This window comes from Dendrobates tinctorius, unplaced genomic scaffold (assembly GCF_039654945.1).
Source record: "Dendrobates tinctorius isolate UK_male_01 unplaced genomic scaffold, ASM3965494v1 ptg000116l, whole genome shotgun sequence".
NCBI classification, from domain to species: Eukaryota; Metazoa; Chordata; class Amphibia; order Anura; family Dendrobatidae; genus Dendrobates; species Dendrobates tinctorius.
Window position 1 is genome coordinate 454,646 of NW_027361784.1, and position 22,114 is coordinate 476,759.

Genomic DNA, 22,114 nt, shown 5'->3' on the forward strand with positions numbered 1-22,114 from the left:
GTGCTCGCGGAAAGCTTCGCTTTCAACCAAACAGTAGGGCATCATCTCTAATGAGATTAGTTTGGAAATGTAGGCGTTCAAAGCCAGTGTACGCGGATGAGAGGATGAATACTTTCTTGTCCTACTCAGAGTGTCTGGTAGGGTGAGCTGGACTGCAGAGCTGCATATGGGGGAAGTAGCGGTGGACCGGGCGGAGTGAGAGGGGGTTGGTGATGGTATTGGTGGTGATGGCCTAGATTCATTGTTGTGTTGCTAAACCATTGTGATTCCCTGAGTGCTTTGGCCTTGCGACGACACCTCAACATTTAGTGCTGGTGGTGTGCTTAACGGTGGCGGTGGCCTTACAGTGGGGGAAGCAATGGAGCATTGCTGGCTACCTTCAGTCGGAGCAGGTGCACATGTGCTACCTGAGGTTTTGTAGTCCGTTCATGCTTGCAAGTGCATGTTGATTAAATGTCTAAGCATGCAACTAGTATTCAAATTTCTGAGTTGTTTACCTCGGGTAAAGGTCCTTCCGCACTTCTTACAGGTAACCTTTGCCTCATCAGTAGGATTTTGAAGAAGTGCCAAGTGCCAAACTGCATACTTCCTACTATGGTATACATTTTCTGGCCTTGCACGCTGTGCTAAGTTGACCGTCTGGCCAAGCTGTCCTGCAACTCTTTTAGTTTTTGGTCCACGTTTTTGGACAGCTACGGGCCTGCCAGATAGCCGCTGCTGCGATGTCAATGCCTGCTGCGGATCCTTCTCCTTATCTGAACTATTGCCAGCGCCACCCTCCTCCCCCAATGGATGCCAATCCGGGTCAAGAACTGGGTTATCCATCACCTCCTCTTCAAAGTCATCTGCACCTTCCTCTTTACCTTCCTCTGTGTCACCGTGTAAGGTGGTATAGTATGCGGGAAGGGGCACCTGAGTTTCATCAGGGTCGGATTCTGCCTCAGTACACTGCGAGGATAATGTAGTGCTCTGGGTCAATGTACCAGCAGAATCATCTAGCAGTGGCTGTGCATCAGTGCACTCCATGTCAGATTCATCTTGGACTGGGGAATTCAGGATTTGACTGGATAACCCAGGCATGGTATGTGAAAAGAGCTCCATAGAGTAATCTGAAGTGTGGGCTGCCGCATCCTTAACTTTTGGTGGGGGTGAAGGACACAAGGAAAGGTGTTTTTCCTGACCAGGACCCTGCACTGACTACTCCGTGCTTGCAGGTTTCAGAAGAGGAGGCAATAGAGCTGGTGGCTGTTTCGACAATGTACGCCAAAACCTGTTCCTGATGCTCTGGCTTTAAAAGCCGTTTTCCTACTCCAAGAAAAGGGAACCTTACAGGCCTTCTTGGGCCAGACGATGACGCAGGCTCAACACCTCCTGCCTTAGCTGCTATTGTGCTTTTGCCAGAACCAGCAGATGCACCACCACCATCAGTACCAGCTGCGCCCCCCTGCCCATGTCCGTGGACTCTTCCACCATACTTCCTCATGTTTGGGAAAATGTACCAAAAATTACCGGCAGAGAGATGGTACTGTATGAGGAGCGTCCAGCTGTGTGAGGTATATTAAAAAGATTAAATCTACGTATATATTTTGTTAGTCACTGACGCTCTCCCAGTATGTATTTGACCGTAATCCAACAAGCAGATATACAGAACTGTATCAGAAGTGTACAGCTGTATATGTTTTTGTGTAACTAACAATCTTCGTATATATATTTACGGCGTGTCACACACAGACGCTGACTCTGTATAGATGTGACTGTAATGCGAACGGCAGATAAACAATACTGTTTGAGAATCGGACAGCTCTATATGGTGTCTGTATGGAAAATTGTCAGTCTCCGTCTATTTTTATACGGAGTGACACACGCTGTCACTGTATAGTTTTGACCGTAAGCAAACAGCAGATATACGAAACTGTTTGAAAAGCGGGCAGTTCTATAAGGTGTAGGTCTAGAAAAATGGAAAAAATATCCTCGGTTTGTTTTTCCAGAGTCACACACAGATAGCTTGTATTTGTCCGTGATACCAGCCAGTACACGGTAGTGTGTGAGGAGCGTACACCGCTATACTGTGTCTGTATGGAAAGTTGTCAATCTCCGTCTATTTTTATACTGAGTGACACACACTGTCTCTGTATAGTTTTGACCGTAAGCAAACAGCAGATATACGAAACTGTTTGAAAAGTGGACAGCACTCTAAGGTGTAGGTCTGGAAAAATGGAAAATCTCCTCGGTTTGTTTTTCCAGAGTCACACACAGATAGCTTGTATTTGTCCGTGATACCAGTCGGTACACGGTAGTGTGTGAGGAGCGTACACCGCTATACGGTGAAAAAATGAACGCTTGGTAACTCACCAGAACAAAATAATAAAAGTTGAAGTGCTTTGAAAAAAGCAGTTTGAACAGCAGTGTGCACACAGCAATGCAGCTATCAGGTAGCCTTAAAAGGCAGCCTAATCACCACCAGCGCTGCTGCACACAACAAAAATCCCCCCCTTCACTGCACACTAACTGTACAGTGGAAAGCGCTATCAGCAGAAGCTATTGTTTTTCTTCTTCCCTGCCTAACGCTCTCCCTATTCAGAATCAGCAGCAGCACCTCTCCCTATTCTAAGATCGGCAGAAGTAAGATGGCGGTCGGCGGTCACGGCCTTTTATAGCCCCTGTGACGCCACACAAAGCCAATCACTTCAATGCCCTTCTCGCGTTGCCCACAGTGTGCGTCCTCCATCACTGGCTAAGAAAAGGCGCTGGAAGCATTATTTGAAACGCGACTTTGGCGCTCGGCGACCTCATGGCCGACCTCACGCTATGGTCAGGTTTCGATCGGTGAAATCCAACTTTAGCTAAAGTCGGCGATTTTTTCACTCAACTCTAGTTTTTATGCATCAAAGGTGCGGGGTCAGGGGGGATCAAAAGTACTACTAGAATCCTTATGTAACGCACAATTGAATGATATCTTTACATGATATGTCAAAAAATGGGTGACAGATTCCCTTTAACACTTTTCTTTTTGTATTTTCTTTTATTTACAGCTTGTTGCCCTGGAGACCGACCACAGTTGCGCTAGACAGCAGAACATGCGCAGTGCTTACAAGCTCTTTTTTGTTGAGCTTCTAAGCACTGTTTGAAGTTGACCAGGATCGCTGTAGTGTGCGGTTACCTCCTAATTCCAGCCTTCCTCAGCACCGTGGTTAGAAGCCAGACAGCAGAGGTGGTCGGTGTCCTATGTAACGAGCTTTAAGCAGAAGAAATTTTTTAATATCTCAAGAACGGCTGCATATTTTAATAAATAGTAAATTATGGAAGAGCTTGTGTTTACAAGAACTATCCTATACAATATTTTTGCTCTGGTCTGGTCCTATTTGGGATATCCCCTTCTATGAGCTACGCAAGACCAAACGGGGAATTGGAAAGGGGTTGTCTACACCTCTTTCAGAATGCCGACAGTCAGTCCTCCTTTGATATAAACCTTCTGGAAAGATGCTGTACACAGGTACATGACAGACACTCGTACGAGGCAGTGTGCTACACCATTATATGGAAATCTGATTATTCCTAGTTAATTAGAATATATAATAATAATATGTCATCTCCTTGTACAAATAGGCATAGGGGTTTTCTATGCCAGAAGAAAAAAAAACAACAAACTGATTTGTTTGCAGTAGGACAAGCTTGAACAAAGCCATTTTCTCCTAGTAATTTTAAGTTGTTTATTTAAAAGTGATTCCCCCCCCCCTCATTACAAGTATATGAAATCATAAGGAAGCGGCGTACGTTTCCATGACAGCGACAAATATGTCACTACTGCAATCTTCCTTGACAGATCAAGAATGCATTTGTGTAACCCCCCAACTGCCGCACATCTGCAAGAGTGATCAATTATTCCAAAAGTGATGGCAATGAAGGAGAATTGTGTGTTGTGTCCATCAGGCCTGAGTTCTATCAGGTCAATGTAAAAACATGGTAGTTATTCAACCAAGTAATATTCATTATGGGATTAGAAATATAAGGATCTGCATTTATTTCCCATCTACAGCGCCTCCCTTGTGCACAGGGTGTGTCAGTTACTGCACAACCCCATAGCAAATAGCATGGGAAGTAATATCAGACACAGCCCATAGCCAAGGGTGTCCCTGGGCCTAAAACAAAATCCGGCCTTGTAGTTAAAATATCGTACAACCCCCTTTAATGGGAATGAGATCACTTTATACAATGATCACCGGTCTGGCATTCATTTTATAACATAAATTCATACTGCCGTTTTACATTATTGACCGGGGCCTTGTTTATCAAATCTGTGCTAAAAAAATATAAAGTCTTGGACGCCCATAGCAACCAATCATAGGTCAGCTTTCATTTTGGAAAGTGCTGTGGTACAATGAAACCTGTGACGTGATTGGTTTCTGTGGGAAGCAATGACAGTTTCCCTTTAACATGTTGTGGCCCATTTGAACCATGAAGAAGGGCATGAAATAAAGAGATAGAAAACGAGTCTATTCTGCCCCCAAATACTTTATTAATAAAGATAATACATCACGTAGTACGAAACAACGGTAAGGTGCTATGCATTAACAGGGAAAATATCATATAGGAAGTTGAGATCAAGTACATGTGTAAATAAAGGTATGTCCCTTACGGGAGGTAACGTAATTTATACTGAGGAAAAAATCCCCTATTTGGAGTATACGTCGTACATGTAAAGAGTGGGAGACATTTTACAGGCACTACTGACTTGTAGCATGTCCCTGTTGCCACAATGTACGTTTCGTCAGGGGGGCGAAGAAAGGGCAAAACGTGCGTTGAGGTGACAGAGACGCTGTATTGTATGTAAAATATCTTCACTTTTTACAAGTACGGCAAATAGGGGATTTTTTCTCAGAATAAATTAGGTTACCTACCATATGGGACATACCTTTGAATTATACATATACGGTACTTGGTCTAGATTTCCTACAGTGGCTTGCAAAAGTATTCACCCCATTGGCTTTTTACCTGTTTTCTTACATTACAACCTGGGTTTAAATATTTTTTTAATCTGATTTGTGTGTGATGCATCAGCTCTAAATAGTCTAAGTTGGTGAAGTGATAAAAATATAGATAAGAATTAACTCTATGGGATCAAATAACAAATGGGATGCCTGCTAGTGCATGGCACCTAACTATTGTGCCATACTATATGATGTACTAGTTTTATTAATAAACTATTTGTGAGCACAATATAGTCATTTTCCTGGCGTAAGTCAACGCGTTTCGAAGTTATTGCAAACTTCATCATCAGGACATAACCATATCAGATAATGGTACAGCGTTTTTTATGATATGGTAGGTATCAGTTATGGTTTTGTCCTGAAGAAGAAGTTCGGAATAACTTTAAAAGCGTTGAGTAAGACCAATAAAAAACCGCTATACCATTATCCTCTATTTTGGATCTACATTGCTGATCAGCAACGTGCACAACCCACAACCTTGCTCTTTTTCCTTCTAATACTGGTCGGAAGACCCGTGGATCTGCAGCAGTTGACCCTTTATACCTTTACATGGTTGTGTGATCGCAACCTTACCAGGTTAGCATAACTTTATTTATTTTCTTTACTCGTATAAGACCCTATTTGTGCTTCTTTTTGCTCCTCGCCTACTAGGAGGCGGTAATTTTTACTATATACTGTAATACCAAAGATCGCAGGTTCAAGGGGGCAAAATAAGAAAGGTGATGTAATTTTTTTTATATAAATGTAAAATTTTGCATTGCAAAATTTTGATATAAAATTATTTAACTTGTACATTAAATGCCAAAAAGCAAAACAATCAAAATCCCATGTCTTATGTTTTTTGGTTTCAGCACCTCCCCCACAAAAAATGTAATAAAAAACAATCCAAAGATTCTATTTTCTCCAGAATTATACCAATGAAATCGACAGCTTGCCACAATAAACAAGCACTCACACAGCTCCATAAAAAAGTTTCAGGTGACGACACAACGTAAATTTAATTTCATAAAGTTCTGAATTCTTTAAGCAACAAAATACAAATTTTATATCGCCGTAATTGTATTGACTTGGAGAATCATGCTACTAGATCATTTTTACGGCACACAGAACACTGTAAAAACAAAACAAAAAAGACAATGGCGGAATCACAATTTTTTACCATTTCGCCACATTTGAATTTTATTTTCCTGTTTTTTTTATACATTATATGGTAAAATGAATGGTGTTATCAAAACTACAACTTGTCCTGAAAAAAAAAACAAAGCAAGTTTTTTTACTGCAATGTTGATGGAAAAATAAAAAAATACAGTTTTGACTCTTTGAAGAAGTGGAGGAAAAAGCGCAAAAGCAAAAACTGGCTGGTGGAGGGAAGGGAATAAAATTAAAATAACAAACTGCTTTTTTATGCATTGCATACAAATGAAAGAATACAACAACATTCTGTAAGTGTTTTTATGCATTCTGCCATTTAAAAAAAAATAAAAAAACATATATGACAAATTCTAACTTATACGTAGACAGGACCCCGGCAGCTTTTCTCCGCCCTGCTCTCCTAGACTGACAGGTCTCTCTCTGCCCTGGACCTCTATATACATGTCGAGAGAGCTGTCAGTTTATGGAAGAGGAGTGGTTTAAAGCCCCTTGGGACCTGCATATGTCACAATCTATTTTTGGATTTGTGGCAGCTCTGGTTCCACTAAGTTAAAACTTTTTTCCTTTCAGGCCAGGGGGTTAAATGTCAGTTTTTCCCTGCTGACAAGCTGGTGTAATTGCATTGCTGCTGGGTCAGCTGATGTGGGCCGTGACCACTCCCACCATCCTTTAAAAGGTCACCTGATGCATCAGCTGACTGTCGGTGTTAGAGCAATCTGCAATGACCAAGCTGGAGTAAGGAGCTCTCTGGGTGCAGTGGTGCTTCTGCTGAGTTTGCTTATCAGGTGCCTTTATCCTGTTGTGCGGTGCTTTGCCGCAGAGAGAGCTAAGTGTTGTATTTTTGTTACCTTGTCCCTTTGGTGTCTGTCACTCCCCCTGTGTTTATTACCTGCACAGGTGAGGCTAGTGCACTAGCCAGGGCAGTTATAGGTGACAACTAGGAATGAGGTATCCTGACGGCTGTGGGGGGAAAGACCTGCATAAGGCGTTGGGGGAGTGCAGGGACATGCTCAGGTTTGAGCTCAGGTGGTGACCATCCCTCAATCCCTAATGGTAGGGCCTTCCTCCCCCCCCATTCCATCCCCGTTGTGTGTTGTGCCGTCCGTTGACCAACCACCCATTGGGTCGTGTCACACCGTGATAGTCACTCCGTGACAGCATAGCCCCCGGACGTTTTTTAAAGTATTTTTTTCTTCTGAAACACCGTAGTGTTTTGGAGTAAAAATAATATGATTGCAATATCGTGTTGCCCGTAACACCAATTTTTATGTGTGTGTCTCACTGTGTCATCTAGAGTCATAAAAATCATTTCCAGTAGATGTGTCTACATTTCTCCTTGGTCTTCACTGCAAATTTTTTAAATTAACTTTACAATTGATTATGGGAAAACTACAATAGATCAGAGTAATTTTGTCATCATATATGATTTGCATAGCAAGCAGAAATAATTTTTTTGTACATATTAGTCTATGAGAACTAATTTTCTGGTGTATTTCCTGTTCAAAATTTTTGAACCAAAGGAATGGTCCATTGACATTACAAAAGTATGTGCACTGTCTCTGCACTGCAGTCCCAATGGTTGGGCATAATAGACCCCTAAGCACTCGCTCGTCTCCCCTAGAAGCAAAACTCTGTAATATGACCTACCTTGGTTAAAGCCAATATTTTTTTTGTATGGAGATGTAAAACATTGTCACGCGAATGAACAATATGGCAGTCTATAGTACATAGTATGTAGCACATAGAAGTATATACATATATACAGTATATAGTATATATAGTCTATGGCAGTATATAGCATTGGATCTACATATACAGCAGTGTTCAAAATAATAGCCGTCCAATATGACTAACCAGCATGGGCGTACCCAGGAACAAAACTAGGGGGGCAAATTTTAGGCCGTGCCCTGATCACACCCATTTCACAACTAGTCACACCCATATCCATGCCCCAACAGCACCCATTTAGCACTGCTGAAAGAAAGAACAGAGAGAGAGAAAGAAAGGAGAGACAGAGAGAAAGAAAGAACAGAGAAAGAAAGAACAGAGAGAGAGAGAAAGGAAGAATAGAGAGGGAAAGAACAGAGAGATAGAAAGGAAGAACAGAGAAAGAAAGATAGAACAGAGAGAGAAAGGAAGAACAGAGAAAGAGAAAGAAAGAGGGGAAAGAAAGAAAGAACAGAGAGCAAAACAAAGAACAGAGAGAGAAAGGAAGAGGGGAAAGAAATAAAGAACAGAGAGTAAAAGAAAGAAAGAACAGAGAGAGAAAGAGGGGAAAGAAAGAAAGAACAGAGAGAGAAAGAAAGAAAGAGGAAAGAAAGAACAGAGAGAAAGAAAGAACAGATAGAGAAAAAAGAGAGGACAGAAAAAAGAACAGAGAGAGAGAAAGAAAGAGGGGAAAGAAAGTACAGAGAGAGATAAAATGAAATAGGGGAAAGAAAGAACAGGGAGAGAGAGAAAAAGAAAGACAGAGCAGAGAGAGAGAAAGAAAGAACAGATAGAGAAAGAAGAAAGAACAGAGAGAGAGAAAGAAAGAGGGAAAAGAATGAATGAATGAAAGAAAGGGGAAAGAAAGAACAGAGAGAGAAAAAAAGAGGGGAATGAAAGAAAGAACAGGGAGAGAGAGAAAAAGAAAAGTAGACCAGAGATAGAGAGAGAGAAAGAACAGAGAGAGAAAGAAAGGGGAAAGAAAGGGAGAAAGAACAGAGAGAGAAAGAAAGAACAGAGGGAGAAAGAAAGGGGAAAGAAAGGAAGAAAGAACAGAGAGGGAAAGAAAGGAAGAAAGAACAGAGAGAGAAAAAAAAGAGAAAAAAGAACAGAGAGAGAACGATAGAGGGGAAAGAAAGTACAGAGAGAGATAGAAAGAAAGAGGGGAAAGAAAGAACAGGGAGAGAGAGAAAAAGAAAGAAAGAGCAGAGAGAAAGAAAGAACAGAGAGAGAGAAAGAGCGGAAAGAATGAAAGAAAGAAAGAAAGAAAGAAAGGGGAAAGAAAGAACAGAGAGAGAAAGAAAGAGGGGAAAGAAAGAAAGAACAGGGAGAGAGAGAAAAAAAAAAGAAAGACCAGAGATAGAGAAAGAAAGAACAGAGAGAGAAAGAAAGAGGGGGAAGAATGAAAGAAAGAAAGGGGAAAGAAAGAACAGAGAGGGAAAGAAAGCGGGGAAAGAAAGAAAGAACAGGGAGAGAGAGAAAAAGAAAGGAAGACCAGAGATAGAGAGAGAAAGAACAGAGAGAGAAAGAAAGAACAGAGAGAGAATGAAAGGGAAAAGAAAGGAAGAGAGAACAGAGAGAGAAAGAACAGAGAGAAAAAGAAAGAACAGAGAGAGAAAGAAAGGGGAAAGAAAGGAAGAAAGAACAGAGAGAGAAAGAAAGGGGAAAGAAAGGAAGAAAAAGCAGAAAGAACAGAGAGAGAAAGAAGAAAGAACAGAGAGAGAGAAAGAAAGAGGGCAAAGAATCAAAGAAAGAGGGGAAGAAAGAACAGAGAGAGAAAAAGAAAGAACAGATAGAGAGAAAGAACAGAGAGAGAAAGAAAGAAAAGAGAGAGAAAGAACAGAGAAAGAAAGAACAGAGAGAGAGAAAGAGGGGAAGAACAGAGAGAGAGAAAGAATGAACAAAGAGAGAAATAATAATAATAATCTTTATTTATATAGCGCCAACATATTCTGCATCGCTTTACAGTTTAACAGTTTCAAAAACACAAGTCATAAGTAACAATGTTAATAATATAATAATTAAAGCAAAATAAGACGACCCTGCTAGTGAGAGCTTACAATCTAGAATGAGGTGGGGGAGATGCAGAGTACAGGTGTGTATTTACAATGATGTGTTTACAATGATGGTCCAGCCATCTTGAGGGAGTGAGGGATAGATGGAGATAGTGAAAGGGCTACACACGCACACTTGCACATAAAGTGACTGATTAGTGAACGTGATAGGCCACTCTGAACAAATGCGTTTTGAGGGAGTGGCTAAAACTGTGCAAATTGTGGATAGTCCTAATTTCTTGGGGTAGAGCATTCCAGAGGATTGGCGCAGCACGGGAGAAATCTTGTAGTCGGGAGTGGGAGGTGCAGATTAGTGCAGAGGTTAGTCGAAAGTCGTTTGCAGAACGCTGCGGTCGGTTAGGCAGATAGACAGAAATGAGGGAGGATATGTAGGGGGTGCCGCACTGTGGAGAGCTTTGTGGGTAAGAAGAAGTACTTTGAATTGGATCCTATTGGATCCTATAATGAATGGGCAGCCAGTGTAACGATTGGCGAAGAGCGGACGCGTCCGAGTACCGATTAGCCAGATGGATAACCCTGGCCGCTGCATTAAGTATGGACTGGAGAGGGGAAAGTCGAGTAACGGGGAGGCCAATTAATAGAGCGTTGCAGTAGTCCGGGCGGGAGTGGATCAATGCGACAGTGAGGGTTTTTGTTATTTCCATGGTGAGAAAAGGGCGGATTCTGGAGATGTTCTTTAGGTGTAAGTGGCGAGAGCGGTCAAGAGATTGTATATGGGCTGTGAAGGAGAGATTGAATAGAGAGAGAAAGAAAGGGGAAAGAAAGGAAGAAAGAACAGAGAGAAAGAAAGAACCGAGAGAAAAAGAAACAACAGAGAGAGAAAGAAAGGGGAAAGAAAGGAAGAAAGAACATAGAGAGAAAGAAAGAACAGAGAGAAAGAAAGAACAGAGAGAGAAAGAAGAAAGAACAGAGAGAGAAAGAAAGAGGGGAAAGAATGAAAGAAAGAGGGGAAAGAAAGAACAGAGAGAGAAAAAGAAAGAACAGAGACAGAGAAAGAAAGAAAGAACAGAGAGAGAAAGAAGAAAGAACAGAGTGAGAGAAAGAAAGAGGGGAAAGAATGAAAGAAAGAAAAAGGGGAAAGAACAGAGAGAGAGAAAGAAAGAACAGAGAGAAAGAAAGAACAGAGAGAGAAAGAACAGAGAGAAAAAAAGAACAGAGAGAAAGAAAGAACAGAGAGAGAAAGAAAGAGAACAGAGAGAAAAAAAGAACAGAGAGAGAAAGAAGAAAGAACAGAGAGAGAGAGAGAAACAAAGAGGGGAAAGAAAGAAAGAACAGAGAGAGAAAGAAAGAGAACAGAGAGAGAAAAAGAACAGAGAGAGAAAGAAGAAAGAACAGAGAGAGAGAAAGAAAGAGGAGAAAGGAAGAAAGAGCAGAGAGAGAAAGAAAGAACAGAGAGAAAGAAAGAACAGAGAGAGAAAGAAGAAAGAACAGAGAGAGAGAAAGAAAGAGGGGAAAGAAAGAACAGAGAGAGAGAAAGATAGAGCAGAGAGAGAAAGAAAGAAAGAAAGAAAGAAAGAACAGAGAGAGAAAGAAGAAAGAACAGAGAGAGAGAAAGAAAGAAAGGGGAAAGAATGAAAGAAAGAAAAAGGGGAAAGAACAGAGAGAGAGAAAGAACAGAGAGAGAAAGAAAGAACAGAGAGAGAAAGAACAGAGAGAGAAAGAACAGAGAGAGAAAGAAAGAACAGAGAGAAAAAAACAACAGAGAGAGAGAGAAAGAAAGAGGGGAAAGAAAGGAAGAAAGAACAGAGAGAGAAAGAAAGAAACAACAGAGAGAGAAAGAAAGAACAGAGAGCGAGAGAAAGAAAAGAGAGAGATAAAGAAAAAAAGAAAGATTAGAGAGGAAAAAAAGAACAGAGAGAGAGAAAGAAACAGAGAGAAAGAAAGATTCTATAAAGATACTATAGCAGCCCGGCTCCCATTGTAGTGCCCACCTGAGCCTTCCGATGCAGGACATATCATGATTTGCCCTCATCTCTGCATCCCTGATTCCAAGGCGATCCCGCTGTCTGCCCTGTCGAAAACGGACACGGTGATGGATCTGAAGCATTCCCTGAAGTGCCTCCATGGTTCCGTTACAATCCCCTCCTGAAACTACCTAATTTCCGGTCAGCTTCCAGCACGTCACTTCTGGTTGAATGTCCCATGCGAGTTTTAAAGTGCTCCTCGGGGCTACGCCGTGTACTCCTGCATCTGTGGGAAAAGCAAGCTCCTGGCCACGACCCCTGTTCCCCACCATACACCTTGTACACGCACGGCTCCGCACACCTCATACACACACGGTTCCACCTTGTATGCCTCGCACACACATGGCTCCACTCAGTACACACATGACACCACTCCATAAACCTCGTACAAATGCGGCTCTGCTCCATACACCTCGTTCACACGCGGCCACGCTCCGTATACCTCGTACACACATGACTCCACTCTGTAAACCTTGTACACATGCGGCTCTGCTCCATACATCTTGTTCACACACTGCTCCGCTCCGTACACCTTGTACACGCACATCTCCATAAACTCATACACATGCAGCTCTGCTTCATACACCTCGTTCACACGCGGCTCCGCTCCGTATACCTTGTACTTATGCGGCTCCACTCCGTACACCTTGTACACATGCGGCTCCGCTCTGTACGCCTCTTACACACACAGCTCTGCTCCATACACATGGCTACATACACTTCGTACACACACGGCTCCGCTCCGTACACCTTGAACACACACTCTCCGCTCCGTCCACCTTGTACACGCACGGCTCCGCACACCTCATACACACACGGTTCCGCCTTGTATGCCTCGCACACACATGGCTCCACTCAGTACACACATGACACCACTCTGCAAACCTCGTACAAATGCGGCTCTGCTCCATACACCTCGTTCACACGCGGCCACGCTCCGTACACCTCGTACACACATGGCTCCACTCTGTAAACCTTGTACACATGCGGCTCTGCTCCATACATCTTGTTCACACACTGCTCCGCTCCGTACACCTTGTACACGCAAATCTCCATAAACTCATACACATGCAGCTCTGCTCCATACACCTCGTTCACACGCGGCTCCGCTCCGTATACCTTGTACTTATGCGGCTCCACTCCGTACACCTCGTACACACGCGGCTCCGCTCTGTACGCCTCTTACACACACAGCTCCGCTCCATACACACAGCTACGTACACTTCGTACACACACGGCTCCGCTCCGTACACCTTGTACACACACATCTCCGCTCCGTCCACCTTGTACACACACAGCTCTGCTACATCCACCCTGTAAACCCCTCCTGACCCCACACATAAACTTTCCCTCATCCAGCACCATGACAACCAGCACAGCAGAGTTCTGCATACACCGAGACCCCGATCATGTGACCCCTGACTCATCCCCTCCTGTGACCTCATCACAGGTGTTGTGCGCACAGAACAGCCCAGTGACGTCATTGCTGGGATTTATTAGCAGTGAGGGGCTGCGGTGGGGCTCTCTGGGAGGGTGAGGATGGGGTGCATGCAGGGGCATGGCGGCAAGAAAAGCAAACTCGCTCTCCACTACCGCGGCCAGGTGTTCTTTCATTGTGTGTCCCTGCTTCTAGGGGGGAGGGGAAGCTGCCCCATGGTGGGTACGCTAACCAGATTAATCACTGTTTTTGGTATAAATTATATTACCACGTGTCATACAATTTACCAGTTGGTGCAGTAGATTCTAAGAAAACCACCAGACTCCACATTCATGATCTGAATGTTTTTGAGTCTGTGAATTAGAATGCTTAATTGAAAGTGGGTGATCACAATAATAGCAGTGTTGAGTTCAGTTAGTGAGGTCAATCATTCTGTGATGAAACAGGTGGGAACCAGGTGACTCTTATTGAAGGGTGAAGCCAGGACATGTTGTGCATGCATTTTTCCTTGAAAGCCTGAGAAATATGGGTCTTTCGAGACATTGTTCAGAAGAACAGCATACTTTGAATAAAAAGAGAGGGTAAAACTTATAAAGAAGTGCAGACAATGATCGGCTGTTCAGCTAAAATGATCTCCAGTGCTTTAAACTGGAAAGCCAAACTAGAGAGACGTGGAAGAAAATGGAAGACTACCATTTGAATGGATGGGAGAATAGCCAGAATGGCAAAGGGCCAGCAATGATCAGCTCTAGGATGATCAAAGACAGTCTCGAGTTACCTGTAAGTACTGAGACAGTTATACCCCTGCGTGAAGCTAATCTCTTAGCAAGAAGTCCCCGCAAAGTCCTACTGTTAAAAAAAACACATGTACTGAAGTGGATACAATTTGCCAAAAAAACACATGAACTGGCCTAAAGAGAAATGGAGAAACATTTTGTGGACTTGTAAAGGGGTGAGATATAATGACCTCCGTGCTTCCCTCCTAATTGTCTTTCATTTGTTTATAATGTCTATGATAAATGCCTGCGGTACTGCTACATTGAAATATGTATTATCGCTCATATTTTATGGTACTGCCACATGGATATATATGTTACCATTCTGTAGAGAACTGTATTATATTGTTTTGTTTTTCTTTAGTATAATATTGTATAATATAATGTGACTGATGTTTATGTACATTTTAGGGTAAGTGTAGTGCATCCTTTTGGGAACATTAGAGGAGAGCACTTTAGTATATAGTTCCTATAGATAGGGTAGCTGTAGTTCTGCTATGGGGCACTAGATGGGGGCATGCTAGTCTGCACTGTTAGGTATAGATGATGTTTATAGAGGGTTCACTGTAGGAGGGGCAGCCGAGTAGTAAGAGGGAAGTTTTTAGGAAGTTAAGTCAGACGGGGCCATGGTGCCCTAGTGTCCACATGGGCTATAGATCTGGACAGCTCAGCAGCCACACAACGTTCAAGCGCTTCCGCCCACGTTACCCACGGCCACTGTGTGTCATAGCAGTGGGCCAGTGCAGGAAGGGAAAGATTTGGCGACTTATCTCCTGGGCAGATGCCTTTAGGGCAGGAGATGGTTTAATTGAGGAATTTCAGGAAGTTGGAACTTCAACGAGATCAGTACAGACTGGCCGGATGCTTTAGCAGAGGCAACCAAACCTGGTGACTGATGATTTTCAGTCTGGGGCGAAACAGGCAGAAGGAATTGTCATCATGGCGAGGTCAGGCCAGGAAGGAACTGGGGAGCAGGATAGGACAGTTCGGTCCGGGTGTGTACTGCCCAGAAGTGACAGCCAGAAAGGGAAAGATAAGGAACCAAGTGAATATCATGATGTGCCAACCGTGGATGTAACGTGTGAAGTATTGAGTAAAGAAAGTGTTCAAGTTATCCTGGACTGTGTCTCTGTTACTGGGGGTCATCTGGATGAGGGACTGTCGTCGCCTGGGATGTGCTCAGGGGAGTCTGGATGTGGCGACACAGGTATGCTGAAGAGAAGGATACAGTTTCCTGTAGGAGAAGGAGTGGACATCGTTGTTACAATATCGCAGGTCATGACTACAGTCCTGGCCTTCTCTTACAGACTGAAGAAAGTAAAATTGTTCTTTTTGGTCCAAGGGTCGCAGACAGTTCATCAGACGACCCCCCAAACTCTGCATTCAAGCCACAGAACACTCTGAAGACAGTGAAGCATGGTGGTGAAAGCATCATGATATGGGCATGTTTCTCTTACTAAGGTGCCTGGTATCTGCAAAAACCCTAGTGCATGCCCTCATCATCTCCTGCCACGACTACTGCAACATCCTGCTCTGTGACCTCCCTTCTAACACTCTCACACCTCTCCAAGCTATCCTAAACTCTGCTGCCCAACTAATTCACCTGTCCCCCGCTATTCCCCGGCCTCTCCTCTCTGTCAATCCCTTCCCTGGCTCCCCATTGCCCAGAGACTCCAGTTCGAAACCCTAACCACGGCTTACAAAACCATCCACAACCTGTCTCCTCCTTACATCTGTGATCATGTGATCACGCTGCTGGCATCACCGTCGTCGCTGCAGAGGCGCAAACGGTGGTAAGTGCTCCATTGGAGCTGAAGACATCGAAGATACGCCTCTGGCTTTTGCCCCTAATGAAAAATGTTTAAAATGTTTTTATTCTGCTAGGGTCTGTTCTATTATTTGCTAAAACCCACACTTAAGGGACTATCATATGAAAGCGACGGGAGCCTGCAGCTCACCATTGCAAATTCTTCTCAAACCTTTGGTAATTAGCTGCTATAGCTGGCAAGCAGCGTTTGGCAGGACCCAAGACTGATCAGGTAGCAATTGCAATGGATTGGATTTATAAGTATTGCATGGACAGGATGGTGATCTTACAGAGGGGTATAGAGGACTGGATCTACCAATATTCCTTTCAAGCAGATTCCCTTCTCTTTGCCCAGCCGATTCAATTCGGTCCAAATCAAAACTGCCCCGAATTCCTTAAGAGAAGGGAAGGCTTACAGAATAAAAAAATTACCAGTCAGTCAACATCCCTGTTGGGAGGGATGGAGCAGATGCATGCAGGGACGCCGGCGTTACATAATTCAGTGCTCAAATAATATCTCCATACAATGGCAGAGTAATACTACCATACAGCATGATAGTAATACTAACATACAGTGCCCACATTACACTGTCGTGTTTCTTTACATTTTTCTCAGCTCCACATGTTCTTAGGATGTCCTGACTTAACAGAAAAAGAAGGTCAGTGTGTCTCAAACTAACCATATTTAACTTCACCTTCCTTTCTTTACAAAAATTACTTAAAAAAAAATACAAAAAATAAAGTTTACACTCACCTTTTGTCACCTGTTCTGATGCCAACTTCGCAGCTCTCTACTCATCGACACCGGTATTCCTTTTTTTTTCCCATTGCTCCATTCCAGAGTCAGTCTGAGGTCTGTGATTGCTCATGTGGTCACATCATGACATGCATCGATTTCTCCCATGTGTCTGATTGAGGCCAATTACAGCACCGTAATGCAATTGTCATGGTTGTGGACAGGGTTCCTTCCCTGTCCTCTCATGGTTAATTTTGTATGGCCTCCTTTTGGTTTGGGGAGGGCTATATTTACCCACCTTTGTCTGGGGTTCCTTGTCAGTGATACATCTGTCTTGGCTGTGTGACTGACCCCCTGGTGTGCTTGTGGGTCGCCGTCCCAGGGCTGTGGGGTACTCGGTACCGGGTCGATGTCAGGGGAATGTGTCACAGCGGCGGTGACCCTGTCCGTGGCCCTGGGCACCCAAGTAAAGGGGGAATGTAATGTAGTTTATGTGGAATGGAATAGTTCATGACGTCACCTGTGGTGTTCGGCAAGGGAGATGTTAGGCCGACGCTGCAGGCGGATCCTCTGGGGCTGGTGATGTGTTGCAGCACAGATGGTGTAGCTCCCCACAGGTGAAGCTGTAGCCCCAGGGCCTTGGAGTTGTAATGGTTGAGGAGAGGCGCAGGCAGTGTAAAGGATGGTACCCAGATGTAGCAGTGCTGAGCGGGTTGGCGCAGGAATGAATGGAGGACACCGGGGCTTGTAGTTCCAAAGCTTTACTCACAGTCTGCGGTACACAATGGTGCCTGCCTCCGGGCCGTGTCCTCCGGGTCAAAGACTCAGCCAACCTCTAGGCAAAATTGGAAAGCTCCTCTCCAACACTCCGCCAACATGTACCTATCCTGAACGACTCCTCTATTGTGCCCTAAAGTGTGAAGATCTCCAGAACCATGGTACACTGGAGTTCCTCTTTGCAGATGTTCCCAAGAACTCTACTTGTACGGCAGACAGCTGTAGCCTGCTTCGGGGACTCCCTTCTCCTGAGTCCCGGCTCTCTATCCGATTGCTGTTGTGCCGCAAGTCTTAGATGGGAGTAATGCATTTACAGCCAACTACTCCACCGGTGTCTGCTGCAGAACCATAAGTGTCCATACAACCTCGGGGACCGGGCCCCGGCCTTGCGCTGAGAACCTGTAGGCAGGGTTCCTCTTCCAACCCACGTCCTCTCTGTTCTCCTACTCCTTCGTTCCGTACTTGCCTTTCTCTCTTATGGAAGCTTAGGTTTCAGTTCTACGTCTTTCTCCTTCTTTCCCTTTCCCGTGCCAGCTGGCTCAGATCACTGAGGCAGCTGCAGCACTCCTTCCTCCATCCCTTCTTCCAGGGATCCTCACTCCTGTCTGAGTGACTTCTTACCCGCCTGACCTTCTGCCAGACTGAACCTCACATCCTACACTTTCCCACTCTTTTATGTATCTAAACTCCACCCACCTCCCAGCACATCCAGTGTTCCAAGCAGGGAACCACCAAAGGTGCTCTGCTACTCTCTAAGCACTGAGCCGCAATGTGGTTGTGCAGAACTACCCTGTTGTGCGGGGTGCGAGTGTTGGAGTGTGGAAAGGAGTTCCCACCTTACCTGGATGTTGGGGCACTACACCTTAGGAGAAGTTGCAGTACCTCTGTGGCGACTGAGCCTCAGGGGCACCACACTTGCATACTGTTTAGTCCAATTGCTTTGTTGTGTATGACCCGGTCTGTTTTCTCGTTCTGTGCATCGCCTTGTGACCCTGTGCTTATTGTCTGCTTCTGGCTCTGACCTTCGGCTTAGTACTCTAACTTCCCACCTGTCTGCCCCGTTTGTACTGCATCGCTATCTCTGGCTTTCCGACCTTTTTGCTACGTCCTGACCCTTAGCATCTCACCCTTTGGCACTTTATCGACCTCCCGGGTTGACCTTGGTACGTTCAAACTACTTTCCGGCTTTGCCAGTCACAGCTGCTGCTCGGCGTCTGGCTCTGCCTCTGGCCACTCCCCCGGTGGTCACATGTCTCAGGTCCTGTCCTCCGGCAGGTAAGCTCACCGCAGCGCTCCTCACACACCCTCTGTCCTTCTGTAACACGTGCACAGACTCCTTCTGTAAATCTGCAGCAGTTTTCTTGAGAGCAATGACAGAAGGAGACTGGTGCAGAAGACCTTGTATCTGTTATTAAGGTGGTGTATGAACAAGTGAGAAAAGTTTAGTATCAAAGGGTTTTTTTCCCCCTTAAATTATTTTAACCCTTTCTCGGCACTCTGACGGATCTAAACTTTTCAGGAAATTTGTAACAAAATTGACTTGGGTGGTCATTACAAACAATTCACTTGTCTCTAGAGAAGCTCTCCACCCTGGCTCATAGGAGGAGGTGGCTGAGTGTTGGCGCCATCTCTATGAAGTCAATATGCCCTAAAGAGGCATTTGGATAGGGGTTATCCTCAGCTTCTATTAACCCTTTTTCTCTGGGTGATAGTGATCTTTAAAATCCCACTTTTCTGGATTATATACAAAATTCTACACATAGAATGCTGCTAGCACTTGAAGCCACGTATATATCATTTCATATGTTTTCCAATGACACATGATCCCACCACAACCTCCATTTATCGTGGCTGGAGATTGACGTGGATGTCTGTTCAGCACCAGCATCTCCATGTGCTATATAATTATATTTGCTTTGCATTTGTCTGCATTAATAGTGGTGCATTTGTTCAAAGCTCATCCATAGAAGCGTAGATTTAGCAATCAGCTTTCAGGGCATATTCTTTTTTTTTTTTTTGTGCCATGCTAACAGCTAGCTGGTTAAGTGGTAATTAGTATTCAAGGGGCATCCGTAGCCCAATGACATTGTCATGCTAGATTATGTCGTTACAAGGACAGTACAGGGATAGGAACGCTGCAAGGCTTTTGTTTATTTGGGCAATTTTCTTCTTTCTATATCAATTTCATTTTCATAGCATTTGGTGTTTGATCGCAGCTGGTAAGTCACGAGGCGCAGACGTCAGTTCTGGTCCTGATGGTACAGAATTCTAGATGAGCTTTTATTCTATTACTAGTGCTACAAATACTGTTTTTGCCTATTGCGTTAATATTTTATGTTTTTTTAATGATTGACAATTTGGACAATTGCCCAGGGCCTCTATTTCCTAGTGGGCCCCCAACGACTACCATTCCCCAAGAGTGCAGTGGAAGAACATTCAGCTCCACAGTCTGTTCCAATAGGAACATTCACTTCCGCTGAACCCTCTGACCCATGCCTCCTCATGATCTGATCGCTGTGATCTATGTAGAAATGGAAGGTGAAGTTAAATGTGGTTAGTTTGAGACAGACTGACCTTCTTTAGGTTCTTGTTTAGGCAGGACATCCCAAGAACATGTGGAGTTGAGAAAAACTTAAATCAGTATGACAGTGTAATGTGGGCACTGTATGTTAGTATTACTATCATGCTGTATGGTGGTATTACTCAGTCATTGTATGGAGATATTATTTGTATTATTATTTCTTAGTTTTTCACTCCAGCAGGTCACTAAACGCGTAAACCAAAGTGTCAGCACTGTTCAACATGGCGTGTCACAGACATGAATTAACACTATGACAGGCCTGAGCAAAGTGCCACCCGGGTGCAAGACTGATGTCCTAAAGAAAAAAGTATTCATATAAAAATCACTGCTGCCAGAGAAAACATTGCGTTAATGCAATTAACACAGAGCTTGGCAAAGTGCGGACCACAGCCGGCCCTCTGGTTGTTACAGTGCGGCCCTCAGACTGAGACAGCCAAAGGGCTAACAACACAGGCCAACGGGCCGCAGCATGCGGCCGCCTGCCCCCAGGCACAAAGTCCCAATTTCACATCTATCTGCATCATCAGTATACATATAGCGGGGAATACAATGGTGGAGGAAGGAGACGCCTGCTCCTTCTTTCACCTTTCAGCTTGTGCCCTTGAGAAAGCAGACGTGATTTCATCACTACACTACATTTGCTGTGTGGAGCATGAGTGGAGCAGAGCGCCAAGGGAACGATAGCGAGGTGAGTATGTGTCTTTTTTGTTAATATGTGTGAATGTGTGTGGGCGCATGCTATATATAGGGGGTATGTGGGGGCTCAAGCTGTATATAGGGAGGCTATGTGGGGGCTCATGCTGTATATAGGGAGGCTATGTGGGGGCTCATGCTGTATATAGGGAGGCTATGTGGGGGCTCATGCTGTATATAGGGAGGCTATGTGGGGGCTCATGCTGTATATAGGGAGGCTATGTGGGGGCTCATGCTATTTATAGGGAGGCTATGTGGGGGCTCATGCTGTACATAGGAAGATTATGAGGGGCTCATGCTGTTTATAAAGGGGCTATGTGGGGGGTTCATGCTGTTTATAGGGGGCTATGTGGGGGCTCATGCTGTATATAGGGAGGCTATGTGGGGGTTCATGCTGTTTATAGCGGGCTATGCGGGGGCTCATGCTGTGTATAGGGAGGCTATGTGTGGGGCTCATGCTGTATATAGGGAGGCTGTGTGGGGCTCATGCTGTATATAGGGAGGCTATGTGGGGGATCATGCTGTCTATAGGGAGGATATGTGGGGGGCTCATGCTGTACATGGGGAGGCTGTGTGGGATCATGCTGTATATAGGGAGGCTGTGTGTGGGATCATGCTGTGTATAGGGAGGCTATGTGGGGGCTCATGCTGTATATAGGGAGGCTATGTGGGGGCTCATGCTGTTTATGGCGAGGCTATGTGGGGGCTCATGCTATATATAGGGAGGCTATGAGGGGGCTCATGCTGTTTATAGGGAGGCTATGTGGGGCATCCTGATGTATATAGGGAGGCTATGTGGAGGCTCATGCTGTATATAGAGGGGTGTCAGCATATTTAATTCTATTCAATATTAAGTGATACAATTAATATAAAATAATTGTTATTATAATTATTATTATTATTGCATCCTACTATGTACGGGACATCATAGTGGATGTGTCGTCACTGTGGGCATCATGTGTGAGGCTGTGAAAGGGGTATTGTACTGTGTGGAATCACTAACGGGCTTCTTAAGGAGCAGTATTTCTGAGTGGACGCATATAAAGGACTTGGCGAGGTTAGGGAAGTGGCTTAGAGTAAAATAAACATTGCAGAGGCACACTACGCAGGCTGCAGTATCTGTCCCTCTTTCCTAACGTTGAACACTTTTTTTGAGTTCATCCTGTGGAGGCCTGCATACATCCATGTTGGATTTATCTTACAGGGCTGCTTCCCAATACTCATCTCTTATACCTTATTATTGATGTGCAATACTATACTGTTGCATATATTTGACACTGTTTTTGCCATACCGTTGTGGAGTATAATGTAGCCCACTACTCTTTTCAATACCATTGATGCAATGACATACTAATATGTACCACCTAAAATTCTGCTGAAAGGGCAGTCTTTTGGCATACACCTCACTTATAAACGTCAA